This window comes from Lutra lutra, chromosome 6 (assembly GCF_902655055.1).
Source record: "Lutra lutra chromosome 6, mLutLut1.2, whole genome shotgun sequence".
Lineage (NCBI taxonomy): Eukaryota > Metazoa > Chordata > Mammalia > Carnivora > Mustelidae > Lutra > Lutra lutra.
Genome location: NC_062283.1, coordinates 43,042,273 through 43,056,602, shown reverse-complemented (window position 1 = coordinate 43,056,602; position 14,330 = coordinate 43,042,273). Strand labels below are relative to the sequence as shown.

Genomic DNA, 14,330 nt, shown 5'->3' with positions numbered 1-14,330 from the left:
TATAAAATTTAGCAATTGCTCTTTTGTTGATCTGTACTGTCAGTTTTATTAGTTTTTGATGGCCTTGCATATTTTAACTTCCAGCACTTGAAATTGTGGGGTCACACTTTGAAAAAGAGTTACCAAAACACAATTAACATATTTTACCTGTTTTCTCCCTCTCCTTTTACTGTCTACTCTCCCTTTTCCCTCTCTTCACTTCTCTTTTCTCTCCTTATAACAAATCGCTACTGTATTTAAAACTATCATTGAATGGAGCTATATCAGCCGAAACGTTAGTCTTGCCTCAACGTATCTTTATTCACTTAATAAATGTTTCTTCACTAATTATGATGTGTACTATGTGCAAGGCTCTGTTCTAGGTGGGGTTATAAATGATTAAGATAGAACAGAAAAAATACTGCTGTCAAAATTATTTGAAAATTACCACATCAGAATTAAATAAACTCAACAAATATTTATTGATTTATATGATATTATATATATCCATATATACACACACACATACATATCCATATATACACACACATACATGCACTTATATATACACACATGCACATGCACACACAGAGAAACACATACACATAACATACAAAAAGTCTTGTCTTTATGGAACATACATTATAACAGGTATTTGAAAGTTGTTTCTTTTGATTAAAAAAGCAATGCTTGTTTTTCCTTTTATATACTGCATTTATATTACATTGATTAAGATATGATTATATCTTTATGTAAAAATAAAAATTATATAATTATTATTTTAATGTTGAGTAAAGTAATCATTTATGATTAGATTTTGTATCTGAGTACAAAAAACTTTCACTTTACTATATGGACAAAAGAATTTTTCATATATCTGTCCAAAAAGCAGCCATAGTCTCATGACATTATCAAGGACTATTTTGAACTTTTGATACAAACATCATTAGTAACTACAGAGTATATTCTGTATATATTCAGCTCTTTAAGGTGAAGACAAAATAAACAGAGGTTATAGTCTCTGATTTAAGAAGAGGTAATTTTAGTCTAATTTCATATGTTAAAACATAAAGTGTCTCCACAAAGCAGGAGAATGGTGTTTTACTTTCTGCAAAGTTGAATGGGAGGTTTCCAGACTCATTTCTGAATTAGTGTCATCTTAAGGAAGCTGAGACTTCACTGTTTTCTCAAAAAGTTCAAATGAAGATTTTTCGCAATGTGTTTGCCCCCAGAACAAAGGTGTCGTGAAAACCACCGCTGAACCTAAACCAGAATGGGAAAGGAAAAGACTCACATCAACATCGCCGTCCTCGGACATGTAGATTCGGGCAAGTCTACCACTCCTGGTCATCTGATCTACAAATGTGGTGGGATCGGCAAAAGAACTATCAAAAAATGTGAGAAGGAGGCTGCTGAGATGGGAAAAGGCTCCTTCAAGTATGCCTGGGTCTTGGATAAACTGAAAGCTGAACGTGAACGTGGTATCACCATTGATATTTCCCTGTGGAAATTCGAGACCAGCAAGTGTTATGTGACCATCACTGATGCTCCAGGGCACAGAGACTTTATCAAAAACATGATTACAGGCACATCTCAGGCTGACTGTGCTGTCCTGATTGTTGCTGCTGGAGTTGGTGAATTTGAAGCAGGTATCTCCAAGAACAGGCATCCAAGAGCATGCCCTTCTGGCTTACACACCAGGTGTAAAACAACTAATTGTTGATGTTAACAAAATGGATTCCAGGACTCCTGGGTGGTTAAGTTGGTTAAGCCGCTGCCTTAGGCTCAGGTCATGATCTCACGGTCCTGGGATCGAGTACGGCATCGGGCTCCTTGCTCGGCAGGGAGCCTGCTTCTCTCGCTGCCTCTGCCTGCCTCTTTGCCTGCTTGTGTGTACTCTGTCTCTCTATCTCTGGCAAATAAATAAAATCTTAAAAAAAAAAAAAATGGATTCCACTGAGCCATCCTACAGCCAGAGGACATACGAGGAAATCGTTAAGGAAGTCAGCACCTACATTAAGAAAATTGGTCACAACCCCAACACAGTAGCATTTGTGCCAATTTCTGGTTGGAATGGTGACAACATGCTGGAGCCAAGTGCTAACATGCCTTGGTTCAAGAGATGGAAAGTCACCCGTAAAGATGGGAATGCCACTGGAACCACACTGCTTGAAGCTCTGGATTGCATTCTGCCACCAACTCGACCAAATGACAAGCCCTTGTGTCTGTCTCTCCAGGATGTCTACAAAATTGGTGGTATTGGTACTGTCCCTGTGGGCCGAGTGGAGACTGGTGTTCTTAAATCTGGCATGGTGGTCAGCTTTGCTCCAGTCAATATTACAACTGAAGTCAAGTCTGTTGAAATGCACCATGAAGCTTTGAGTGAGGCTCTTCCTGGGGACAATGCAGGCTTTAATGTCAAGAATGTTCGTCATGGCAATGTGGCTGGTGACAGCAAAAATGACCCACCAGTGGAAGCAGCTGGCTTCACAGCCCAGGTGATTATCCTGAACCATCCAGGCCAAATTAGTGCTGGATATGTACCTGTGCTGGATTGTCACACAGCTCACATTGCTTGCAAGTTTGCTGAGCTGAAGGAGAAGATATACGTCGTTCTGGAAAAAAGCTGGAAGATGGTCCCAAGTTCTTGAAATCTGGTGATGCTGTCATTGTTGATATGGTTCCTGGCAAGCCTATGTGTGTTGAGAGCTTCTCTGACTATCCTTCTCTGGGCCATTTTGCTGTTCGTGACTTGAGACAAACGGTTGCTGTGGGTGTCATCAAAGCAGTGGACAAGAAGGCAGCTGGAGCTGGCAAGGTCGCCAAGTCTGCCCAGAAAGCTCAGAAGGTTAAATGAATATTATCCCCAACACCTGCCACCCCAGTCTTTTTTTTTAATTAAAAATTTTTTTTTAAGATTTTTTATTTATTTGACAGAGAGAGAGATCACAAGTAGGTAGAGAGGCAGGCAGAGAGAGAGAGAGAGAGAGAGAGGAGAAAGCAGGCTCCCCACTGAGCAGAGAGCCCGATACGGGGCTCGATCCCAGGACCCTGGGATCATGACCTGAGCTGAAGGCAGAGGCTTTAACCCACTGAACCACCCAGGTGCCCCCTGCCACCCCAGTCTTAATCAGTGGTGGAAGAACGGTCTCAGAACTGTTTGTGTCAATTGGCCATTTAAGTTTAATAGTAAAAGACTGGTTAATGATAACAATGCATTGTAAAACCTTCAGAAGGAAAGGAGAATGTTTTGTGGACCGTTTGTTGTTGTGTGTGTGTGTGGCAGTTTAAAGTTATTAGTTTTTAAAATCAGTACTTTTTAATGGAAACAACCTGACAAAAATGTGTCACAGAATTTTGAGACCCATTAAAACAAAAGTTTAATGAGGAAAAAAAAAGATCAAATGAAGTCACAATAATGGTATAAAATTGTATAACTGAGTAAAAGAAAAGTGAACAAAGTATGGGAAGGAACCTCCAGAAGACAAGAAAAGCCAACACAATTTTGAAGATTGATAAGTGTTAATATTATCAAAGTAAGGGATGCTGAGATCTATCAGTACAAGAGTGTGAAGGGAGCCAATCAAGATCAAGAAGACTTTGAAAGCTTCCATCACCTAATACTTGGATTGTGAGGACTGTGAGAGATTGGAAGGAAACAAAAGAACTGGTTGAAAATAAGGTACAGGAAATAATTAAACTCCCACATCTCTCCCCAAACCAGGAAAGCAGACAACCCTCTGTCTCCACCCAAGCAGGAGAATGGAGTTTTACTTTCTGCAAAGCTGAATGTGAGGTTTCCAGACTCATCAACATCAAGTAGGAATGAGGTAGGGGTGAATTTTTACTGAGGCTAAGAGAATTAAGTTTGAATCTTCATTCTGAAATATCACCAGACATTTCAACAGCAATTCTAGAAGTTAGGAAACGACAGATGAATGTTTTAAACTTGAGAAGGAAAATTATTGCAAAAATTATAATCAACTCCCTAAAGTATTCAGTTGGTAAGATAATGCAGTATAATCCTCACCATAACAATAAGCAAGGTTCAAAAATTTAAACTTAGTAAATTTACCACTGAAGTTGTTATTACTGTAAGGTTAAGCCTTCACATCTCCCTGTTGAGAAGTACTATGTTCTCACTGCATGTTCTAAATGTTCTACATGTTCTAAAGGCCCAAGTGCTCATTAGATTCACATGATGGTGTTTGTCTGCTCTGTTAGTAAGGTCAAAAGGGTTGGTTCTGTGTCCACAAGGCCATTTAGACTGTCAGGACTGAGGAGGAATTCCAGTAAATACAAGTTTATTTGCTGCTAGTTTCATTCGTCCCCAAATGGACCAGGAAAAATAAGGATAATGGGACCATCATCTGTCTCCCTCCTGTCTGTGAAAAAGTTCCCTGCCCTTTCCACACACACCACATTCCACCTTCCCTCCATTTAGATCTTCACTCTCAGAAGATAAGAACTGTAATGTGCTGCATTTTGAGATTAGAGCTGGGTTAAGGACAGGATCTGCTCACTGTTTTTGGTATATGTCTAAATGCATTTTTACAATGTCTTATTTCTGAAAATAAAATGCTTCAGCATGCAAATTCTCAAACCTAATGTATCACCAAAACACACATGTTCAGGATACTACTGTGACTATATGCTTTTCTAAACAGGATGGGAAATAGTCAACCAGAAATCAATACTGTACAAGAGATCCAACACAAGAGAGAGAGCTTTAAGTGACATGGTTTCACTTATTTGTGGAACATAAGGAACAGCATGGAGGACACTAGGAAAAGGAAGGGAAAAATGAAGCAGGGGAATCAGAATTTTTATACACACACACACACACACACACACACACATATATATATATATATATATATATAAACTGATCTTAACAACATCCAATCCAGACTGGAACAGTGGGGGAGAATGATCAAGGAGGAAAGATACCCCTAACAAAATAAAAGTTATATTATCTGATGTGTTTTGCCACATTAAGTGGGGATTATGAGGCTCCAAGTCAGACTGGAAAGCTGGAGAAAATAATATTCACAGATATAAGGACAAATAAGAAAACAAAAGGATGTCAAGATTATTTCTTCAAGGGAAAACTATGAGATGTTCAAGAAATAGAATGTAAACATATTAGAGTTTCTTAGTGCAAGTAACATTTACATGATCCAAGTAATGTATTGATTCAACTAGAAATTGTAGTGTAAATATGCTGGGAAGTTGTAGAGAAAGAGGAGAGAGAACGTTTGAAAGCATGGATGAGAAGAAGGTAATTTTAAGAAAACAACATCCTCATTTTCTATATTTGGAAATTAATAGATAATAAAGGACATGAAAACATAAAAGTTAATAGATTACATATTTTTTTTAAAGATTTATCCTCTATTTATTTGACACACAGAGATCACAAATAGGCAAAGAGGCAGTCAGAGCAGAGAGCACGATGCGGGGCTCGATCCCAGGACCCTGGGATCATGACCTGAGCCAAAGGCAGAGGCTTTAACCAGTGAGCCACCCAGGTGCCCCCAGATTACATATTTTTAAAATATGGAGGCAAGTAGAAGAAGAAACGATTAAATGAACTGAGAGTGGTTGACTCTCATGAGTGTGATTCAGGAGTGAAAAGAATTTAGAGAGCAGATTTCTGAGCTTGGTTATAAGGTTTGAGGTACTATTAACTTTTAAATTATGTACATGTATTTCAGAGAACAAAACTGAGGACTCATAATATTTAAACATTAGGTCCATCAGAAATAGTAGAATGAGATTCAAGATCGTTAGTTTTACTACATTACTTCGGAACTCTTATGTTTTCCTCTATTTTTGAAGTATTTAATTTTAACATCGTGAGAAAGAAAAAAGGAGAGAGTAATAATGCTGGAATAGAATTAGTCAGGAAAGGTATTGAGGTGAATTCTGTCTTTTAGAGCTGCTCTGCCTGACACAATAGCTACCTGACCCTTTTGTTTATTAGAAGACTTGAAATGTTGCTAGACATATTTTGGTATGTTAGGTAAAATGACTGAGCCACCCAAGCACCCCAATTCATTTTTTAATACATTAAAGTTTGGTTGCAACCAATTGTAAATAAAGAAAGCTAGAAATATGGTATTGGAGAAAAGATTAGGAATTAATATGTGTGAAATGCACTTTGGAACTATTTACACAAAAATAAGAATTGAAAATGTAAAAGTAAATTATTTTTATAAGAAATGTTTAAAATGATCTAGGAGCATTACCTAGAAATATGCCATAATGTGGTTATGCAGTGATCAAATCAATACCTATGAGCACATATAATGTGTTAGGCATATTATCACTATTAACAAAAGCCCTTCACTGACTTCCTAGTATTTTAAAATGACTGGGGACTCCAGAGTCATAGATCAAGAGTAGAAAACAGAATTTTCAAGGAGATGCTTAGAATGACCAGACATCAAAGAACAAGACTGCAGAATGATTAATGATTAATCAAGGGCCATCAGCTAGTCTTTGGATACTGTGGTCACAATATTATTTTTAATTTTTACAAATTTATTGAGGATTAATTGACATACATTATATGTATGTATGAGGTAGTATTTCATTGTGGCTTTGATTTGTACTTCCATGATAATTAGTGAGATTGACCACCTTTTCATGAACCTGTTGGCCATCTGTATGTTTTCCTTAATTTTTAAAACTTTTTAAGAAGATTTTATTTATTTATTTGACAGAGAGATACAACAATAAAGGGAACACAAGCAGGGGGAATGGGAGAAGGAGAAGCAGGCTTCCCACTGAGCAGAGAGCCCAAGGTGGGGCTGGATCCCAGGACCCAAGCCGAAGGCAGACACTTAACGACTGAGCCACCCAGGCACCCATGTATGTCTTCCTTTAAAAATAAAAATGTCTTTTCAGGTCCTTTGCTGAATTTTTAAATTTTTTTTTTTTTTTTTTTTTTTTTTTTTTTTTTTGTACTCAGTTGTAGGAGTTTTACACATCTTGGATATTAACCCCTTATCCAATATATAGTCTGAAAATATTTTCTTCAATTCTATAGATTACTTTTTTTAATACATAATTTCTTTGCTATGCAGGCACTTTTTAGTTAGATGTATTCCAGCCTGTTTATTTTAGTTTTTGTTGCCTGTGCTTTTGGTGACTTATCCAAAAAAATCATTACTGAGACCCATGTCAAGGAGTTTTTTCCTTCCATATATTCTTTTTTTTTTTAAAGATTTATTTATTTATTTATTTGACGGGGGGCGGGGAGAGAGAGAGAGAGATCACAAGTAGGCAGAGAGGCAGGCAGAGGGGGATGCAGGTTCCCCGCTGAGCAGAGAGCTCTATATGGGGCTCGATCCCAGGATCCTGAGATCATGACCCGAGCTGAAGGCAGTGGCTTAACCCACTGAGCCACCCAGGTGCCCCCTTCCATATATTCTTTTATGATCTTCATGCTTTCAGGTCTTAAACTTTAAGTCTTTAATCCATCTTGAGTTGATTTTTGAGTATGGTGTAAGATATGGGTCAAGTTTCCTTCTTTTGCATTTGGCTGTCTAATTTTCACAACACCACTTATTGAAGAAACTATCCTTTTCTCATTGTGTGTTCTTGGCTTCTTTGTTGTAAATTAATTGACCATATATGCGTGGGTTTATTTCTGGGTTATCTATGCTGTGTGTCTGTTTTTAATGCCAGTACCATACTGTTTTGATTACTATAGCTTTGTAATATAGTTTGAAATAAGGAAATATGATGCCGTCACTTTTGCTCATCTTTTTAAAGATTTCTTTGGCTTTGCAGAACCTCTTCTTGTTCCATACGAATTTTAGGATTTCTTTTCTATTTCTATTAAAAATTGCCCTTGGAATTTGGGTAGAAATTGCATTGACTCTAGACAGCTTTGTGTAGCATGGAAATTTTCACAATATTAATTCTTACAATCCAAGAACTTGAAATATCTTTCCACTTATTTGTTACTTCTTTAATTTCTCTCATCAATGTCTTATCGTTTGCACTAATTCTTTCAACTTCTTGGTCAAATATATTCCTGAGTAGTTTATTATTTTTGATGCTAGTTTAAATGAGATTGCTTTCTGTATTTCTCTTTCAGATAGTTCATTGTTATTGTATAAAAATACAACTGATTTTTGTATGTCAAGTTTATATCCTAAAACTTTACCAAATTTATTTATTACCTCTAACAGTTTTTCCTGTGGAGTCTTTAGGATTTTCTATGTATAAGATCATATCATCCAATCAAAACAATTTTACTTCTTCCTTTCTAATTTGGATGCCTTTATTTATTTGTTTATTTATTTATTTATTTATTTTTTCCTGGCCTAATTGCTCTGGCTGTGACTTTCAGTATTATATTGAGTAGAAGTTAGGAGAGAAAGCATCCCTCTCCTGCTCCAGTCACCAAACACTTTTCAACAAGCTATAGTAAAATTCTGCATGATACATTACCTTTCTATTATTTTCTATTTCTTTTACTCTCAAAAATATATGCTGCTTTATTTCTACTAATGTTAATAAAATTTAGGCATGAGTGGGTCAAAGGGAGATTCATAAAAGATAAATCATTAAGCAAAATGACACTTCAGGATATGAAAGTGATTTTTAAACACCTAGCAGGGAAAACGATATTCATGTCATTTGGAGTAAGCTAATGGCTTGACGCTCTATTTAATACTACTCTTTAGATAATAACTTTATTATAACTTTATTAATGTCTGGAGGAAAAATCACTTAAATCTTTTGCCAAAGTACCAGTGCTTGCTTACCGCTTAGCAGCTTTCTCATTCCTATTTTTTTTTTCTTGAAGCTGTTTGCATATTCCACAGGCTCATTTGTTATGTTTATCTTTCTTACCATATCTAATTGAATGGAATAGGATGATTTGGCTCATTCTGTGCTCAGTGTGGTCTCTGCAGGCATGCTTCTCAACTCATTTTAATATCCTAAAAGAAAACCCTATTACTGCAAGATAACTTTCAGATTAAAATGTAAACATGCTAGTCTATTGCCTCACCTTGTTTGAAATCACAGGAGTCATGAGACAGAAATTCTTAGGGTCTAATAGAAATATATTTGAAATAAGGATAATGAACTTTGTATTATAGAGAATAAAACTCCAGAAGAGTCCTTTACTTTATTCTGGTCACATAGAGATGCTACGTATCATATTCATCTAATGTACTTTCATATTGTAACTGCAGTAAAGGAACTAGAAAGACTCTTTGGAAGTTATAAATGAATTTTAACAAAGCTCAATAAATAAGAGGAAGGTAGAGACTAAATCAGTGAGTCAAAAAGGACTAAGTAATCAGACATTATGAGTTTACTCTATCCATTTCTACCATCCATAGGCCAACATGTAATAGAGGATGATTGTTAAACAATTAGGAGATTAAATTTATGGAAAAGGAAACGAGATCATAAATGATCATAAACGTTAGAGGCGAATATAATGGCATAAAATGTAGTGATCAGGTCTTTATAATTCCAACTTAAAATAGTAAGCCTTGGAGCTAGACTAATGACAAGCAAAAGTTTCCTGCTCCTTTGGAGATTTGAACTCAGTGTAACAAATGGGTTGATCTTGCCTGTAGTGGTTATCCCAAGGCTTTCTCTGTAACTCAACTATATAAATATGTTTTGTACTGTAATTTTGGTACATGCAAAGCAAGAGGATGGCTCAGAAAACTGTAAAGAGGTAAAGCAAAGGTACATTTCAAGGTAAAAGGCAGTGAGAAAACATGGGAGCAAAGACATAGTAAAAATCTGTCAACAAAAAGAACATCCGCATGTATGAGGCTCTATCAACATGCCATGTCCCTACTTCCCTAGCTCATCTGGGCAGTTGTATTTCAGAAGACACTCAAGTTTAACAAAAACGTTGATTTCAAAAGAACTGTCAAGGTTATTTGAGAAAATAGTCACAGGATTCTTAATCATTGCTTTAACTGTAATGATTGTGACTGAAAAACATTTCCTAAAAAATAAATTACCTCGTAGGAAATAATTCTTTGACAATACTACCTTGAAATGTACATACTGTAGTTTGTTCAAGCCAGAGTATAAGGCCTTCTCATATGCATTTCTGAGATCTCTCTGAGCTTTCTGGCTAAGACTAGGGTTTAATTCATATTAACAATAAGCCCAGCAAATGGATAAAACATGGGATCTCAAATTTTAGCATGCACCAGACTTACCTGGAAGATTTGTAAAAATACAGATCGTTAAGTCTTACCTCCAGAGTTTCCAAATCAGTAAGTCTGGGGTGGATCCTGATAATTTATATTTGTAATAATGTCTCAAGTGGTACAGATGCTTCTTGTCTGGAGACCACCTTCTGAGGCTTAGATGTGTAAGACGCAGTATAAATATTGCTAGCCTGCTCATTTTGAAAAAGATATTAACAATTTAGATCCAATTAGATGGCCACGATTCATCTAATTTTATATATTTGTATATTATATGACATTTCCACTATTATTAGTATGTATTATATGATATAAATTGTCTAAATGAACATAGACTTTTTTTGTACTTTTAGGAAAATGAGCATGGGATGTACTACAAATAAAAAATTTGAGTATCATTCCCAATCTATTTGCAAACTTTTTACATAATTTTACACACTTTTCATCATTTGAAGACATACAGAATTCTACAATGAAAAGTGTACTTTTTAAGGTAACTAACATAACTTGTATAAACTTGATTTACTGAAAAATTGCAACATATTACACTGTCATCTGTGGCTAAATAACCTCACCAGAAAAACTATATGGACGCTTAGGTCTCACCAGAAAAACTATATGGACGCTTAGGTCACCAGAGTACTTAATTCATAAGGGCAACATTTTGCACAATAAATAGGGTAATTAATATAACTTCAAAAAAAAAAATGGAACATACACAGAATGGTGAGCTACGTTGCAAGATAAAAGTCAATATGATGACCTAATAGTCTTCCTGTGGAGATATTAATGTGTGACCACGGTTTTAAATGAAGCTGTAGTTGACAATTGGAAGCCAGTTTCTGCAATGAATAAAATGAAAAGGCACTAAAATATGTTACAGTGTAAACCTGTAAATTTCTGTAGAAGTTATTGCTCAAATTTTACTTTTTCTTTTTGTTCAGACTGGATATTCACACTTTTTTTTTTTTTTTAAGTTCCTAACTTGGCTTTCTCATTTTCCTCTAAACAGTATTATGTTAAAGATAAGATGAGCCAAGGGAACAATATGATCTCAGTAACTTTAATTTCAGAAGAGATACATTTGTATTGGTATGCCTAAAAATTTTTTATTTATTTCTTTAAGTCTTAGAAGATATATATTTTATTTTCCCTGAGAATTTAAGTGGTATTTTAATTTTGGAAACTAAATTTATTTTTATTTATTTTATTTTATTTTTTAAGATCTTATTTATTTGTTTGACAGAGATCACAAGTAGGCGGAGAGGCAGGAGGGGGTGGGGGGGAGCAGACTCCCTGCTGAGCAGAGAGCCCAATGTGGTGCTTGATCCCAAGACCCTGAGATCATGACCTCTGCTGAAGGCAGAGGCTTAACTCACTGAGCCACCCAGAGGCCCCTTGGAAACTAATTTTAAATGTAAGAAGTCTTTAGGGGAGGCTGGGTGGCTCAGTCATTAAGTGTCTGCCTTCAGGTCTACTGATGATTTCAGGCTCCCTTGGGAGTCTGCTTTCTCTCTCCCTCTGCCCCTCCCCACCACTCATGCTCTCTTTTTCTCACATAAATAAATAAAATCTTTAAAAAAAAAGTCTTTAGTAATCTATTGTAATTGTTCATAAAAAAATTCTAAATTTTCTCTCTAGTTGCCATGAATATTTTCTCATTTACTTAATTTTTTAAATTTCTTTATGTTTATTTTTTATCTTTATTTCTTTATGTTTGTTTCTCTCTATTCATACTTCCTTTCCTTTTCAGTTTAAGGATTCATATCTTTCTTAATTTAAGAGGCATTCCAGATAATATGTATTTGAATATTGTCTTTTCGTTGTTTACTATATTTTTTCTTCTAGAATGTCTATAAACTGTCCACTTGAAGCTTTCTTTACTAAACCCACTCTATAGTTTATCTCAGTTACTGATGCATTTTTCATTTTAATAACTGATTTTTATTTTTATTTATATTTTTCATGCTCACATGTTTTATTCATATTATTAGTTTTTCTTGTTTATTTGTTTTTGTTTTTTTTCCCATAAATTCTTGTCTTTGTTGTAGATGTAGTTATTTCCTTTAGATCTGAGAAACTTAAACATACTGATAAAGCACACTTTTCACATTGCATTATAGTTGTAATTTCCTCAGGAATAAATTCTTTAATGTATTAAAGAATTACAACAATTGTTGTAATTGGTATAGAATTTTTTCCTGGGTTTAAAATTATAGCTTGCAAATTTATTTTTTTCTGGTAATTTCTTTTCTTTTCTTTTTTTTTCCCCCATTTTCTTCACCTGACTACTTCTCTGTGTTTGGTGACTTTATTCTCATCCTTCCCTTCTCTCTGCCCTCCAGTGAAGTCTTATAGACAAAAACATCCGTATACTGGTAATTTAATTGTAATATATTGTATGGGTATTAGATATTTATTCCTCAAGCCAGTGCCCTGTTATCCATCTTATAAGGCTGTATACAATATATCCTGTTACTTTAAGAAAACTGCTACTTGTTATGAGCAACAGTCTTTAGTAGTGGGCATGTTTTGTAAATCTTTGGTTCACATAATGAGCCTGGGTCAAGTCTTAAGCCACCACTGTCCTTTTCCTATTCAAGTTTCTACCTCCACAGTCTGGTTTATCTGTTTCATTTAAGGTCCACAAAGAGTGTTTTTCTTTTAATTTATAAGTACTATGTTTGGATTTCTCTATAAATTATTCACTTTGTTATTTTGATCAGAATTACAAATATATACATATATACACATATATATACACACACGTATATATACACACATATGTGTGAGTGTGCAGGTGTGTGTTCTTTTTGTTTTTTTTAGAGAGAGAGAGAGAGTGCTTGCAAGTGGGATAAGAGCTGGAGGCAGGAAGGGCAGAGGGAGAAAGAATTTTAAGCAGGCTCCACGCACAACACAGAGCCCATCACGGACTTGATCACATAGCACTGAGATCAGGAACTGAGCCGAAATCAACAGTTGAAAGCTTAACTTACTGAACCACTCGGGTGCCACTGTATGTCTTTTTTTTTTTTAAATCATGTTTTTCTCTTTTGAATTGAGGTGCAGGCTATAAGTTATATGGAGAAGGAGATTAGCCTATAGATATTATATGAAGAAGGAGATTAGCCTCTTTAATGCCTTTTCCATATCTTTACTTCAGTGTTATGCTTGTCATAAAATGATATAAAGACTATTCAGTGACTGTTTCCAAGAAGTGTGATGCTGTCAGATACCCTTCTGCAAGACTGTCAGAGCTCCAAATTTATTCCAGTAATAAGACTTTTAATTTATGAAATATGACTCCATTTAGGAAATATTTTTATAATATGTCTGTTTGCATCATATGAACAGAATTATTAAACATTTTTTCAATAGTTGGGTTATGCTATAATTTGAGAACTGACTATATCTCAAAATAATGTCATCTGATCTGTAGATTCACCAGCTACTTGGTTTCTAACAAAAGATATTCTGATGAGATTAAATGTTCTTAAAAATGAAGTGTATCTGTTGTTACTTGAAAAATGTATTATCTTTTTAAAGAAAAATTAATAAATCTTTCAGATCACCATATACATTCTTGAATATGTTGCATGTGTTTACATTAATCACTTTTTATATTTTAGATAAATTAGTGGTTAATACTAGTGTGTGTATACACACACACTCAGGTGCATGCACACGCACACATATATATTATATATTTTCTTATAAACTTTCTCTTACAAGAATGCACCTTCTGTGCACCTTTTAACAAAAGTTTACAAAAATAATCATCTTGTATTTGGAATCTATGTCAAGAATTGTTTGATATAGCAATCTGATTGCAAACATGTTTTGGAGAACTGTCAATTGGAGGAATAAGAAAGGAGAACTATAACAAAAAAAGAATAAAAAGTAGAGTGCTTCATGGCAAAGAGAATATCTGAATAGGGTCTACAAGAAAATCTATTGTATTGCTGCTACCTAGAGGTTGGAATATTAATCAAGGCTAAATATTAATTCTCTTTTTTTACCTTTACATTCAGAACTTTGATTTTTTAAAGTAATGTCATATTCATAAGCCTTATTAAAATTAATTGTTCTTTTCATTTTTAACTTGGCTTGTCAAAAATTGTGATTTCAAAACTATAACTTTCCTAT

At 34.9% G+C, this 14,330-nt stretch overlaps 1 pseudogene; it reads left to right on the top strand.

Moving 5' to 3' along the window:
- The first annotated feature begins 1,229 nt into the window (after positions 1-1,229).
- On the top strand, positions 1,230-10,266 carry LOC125103082 (elongation factor 1-alpha 1-like; annotated as a pseudogene).
- The last annotated feature ends 4,064 nt before the right edge of the window (positions 10,267-14,330 follow it).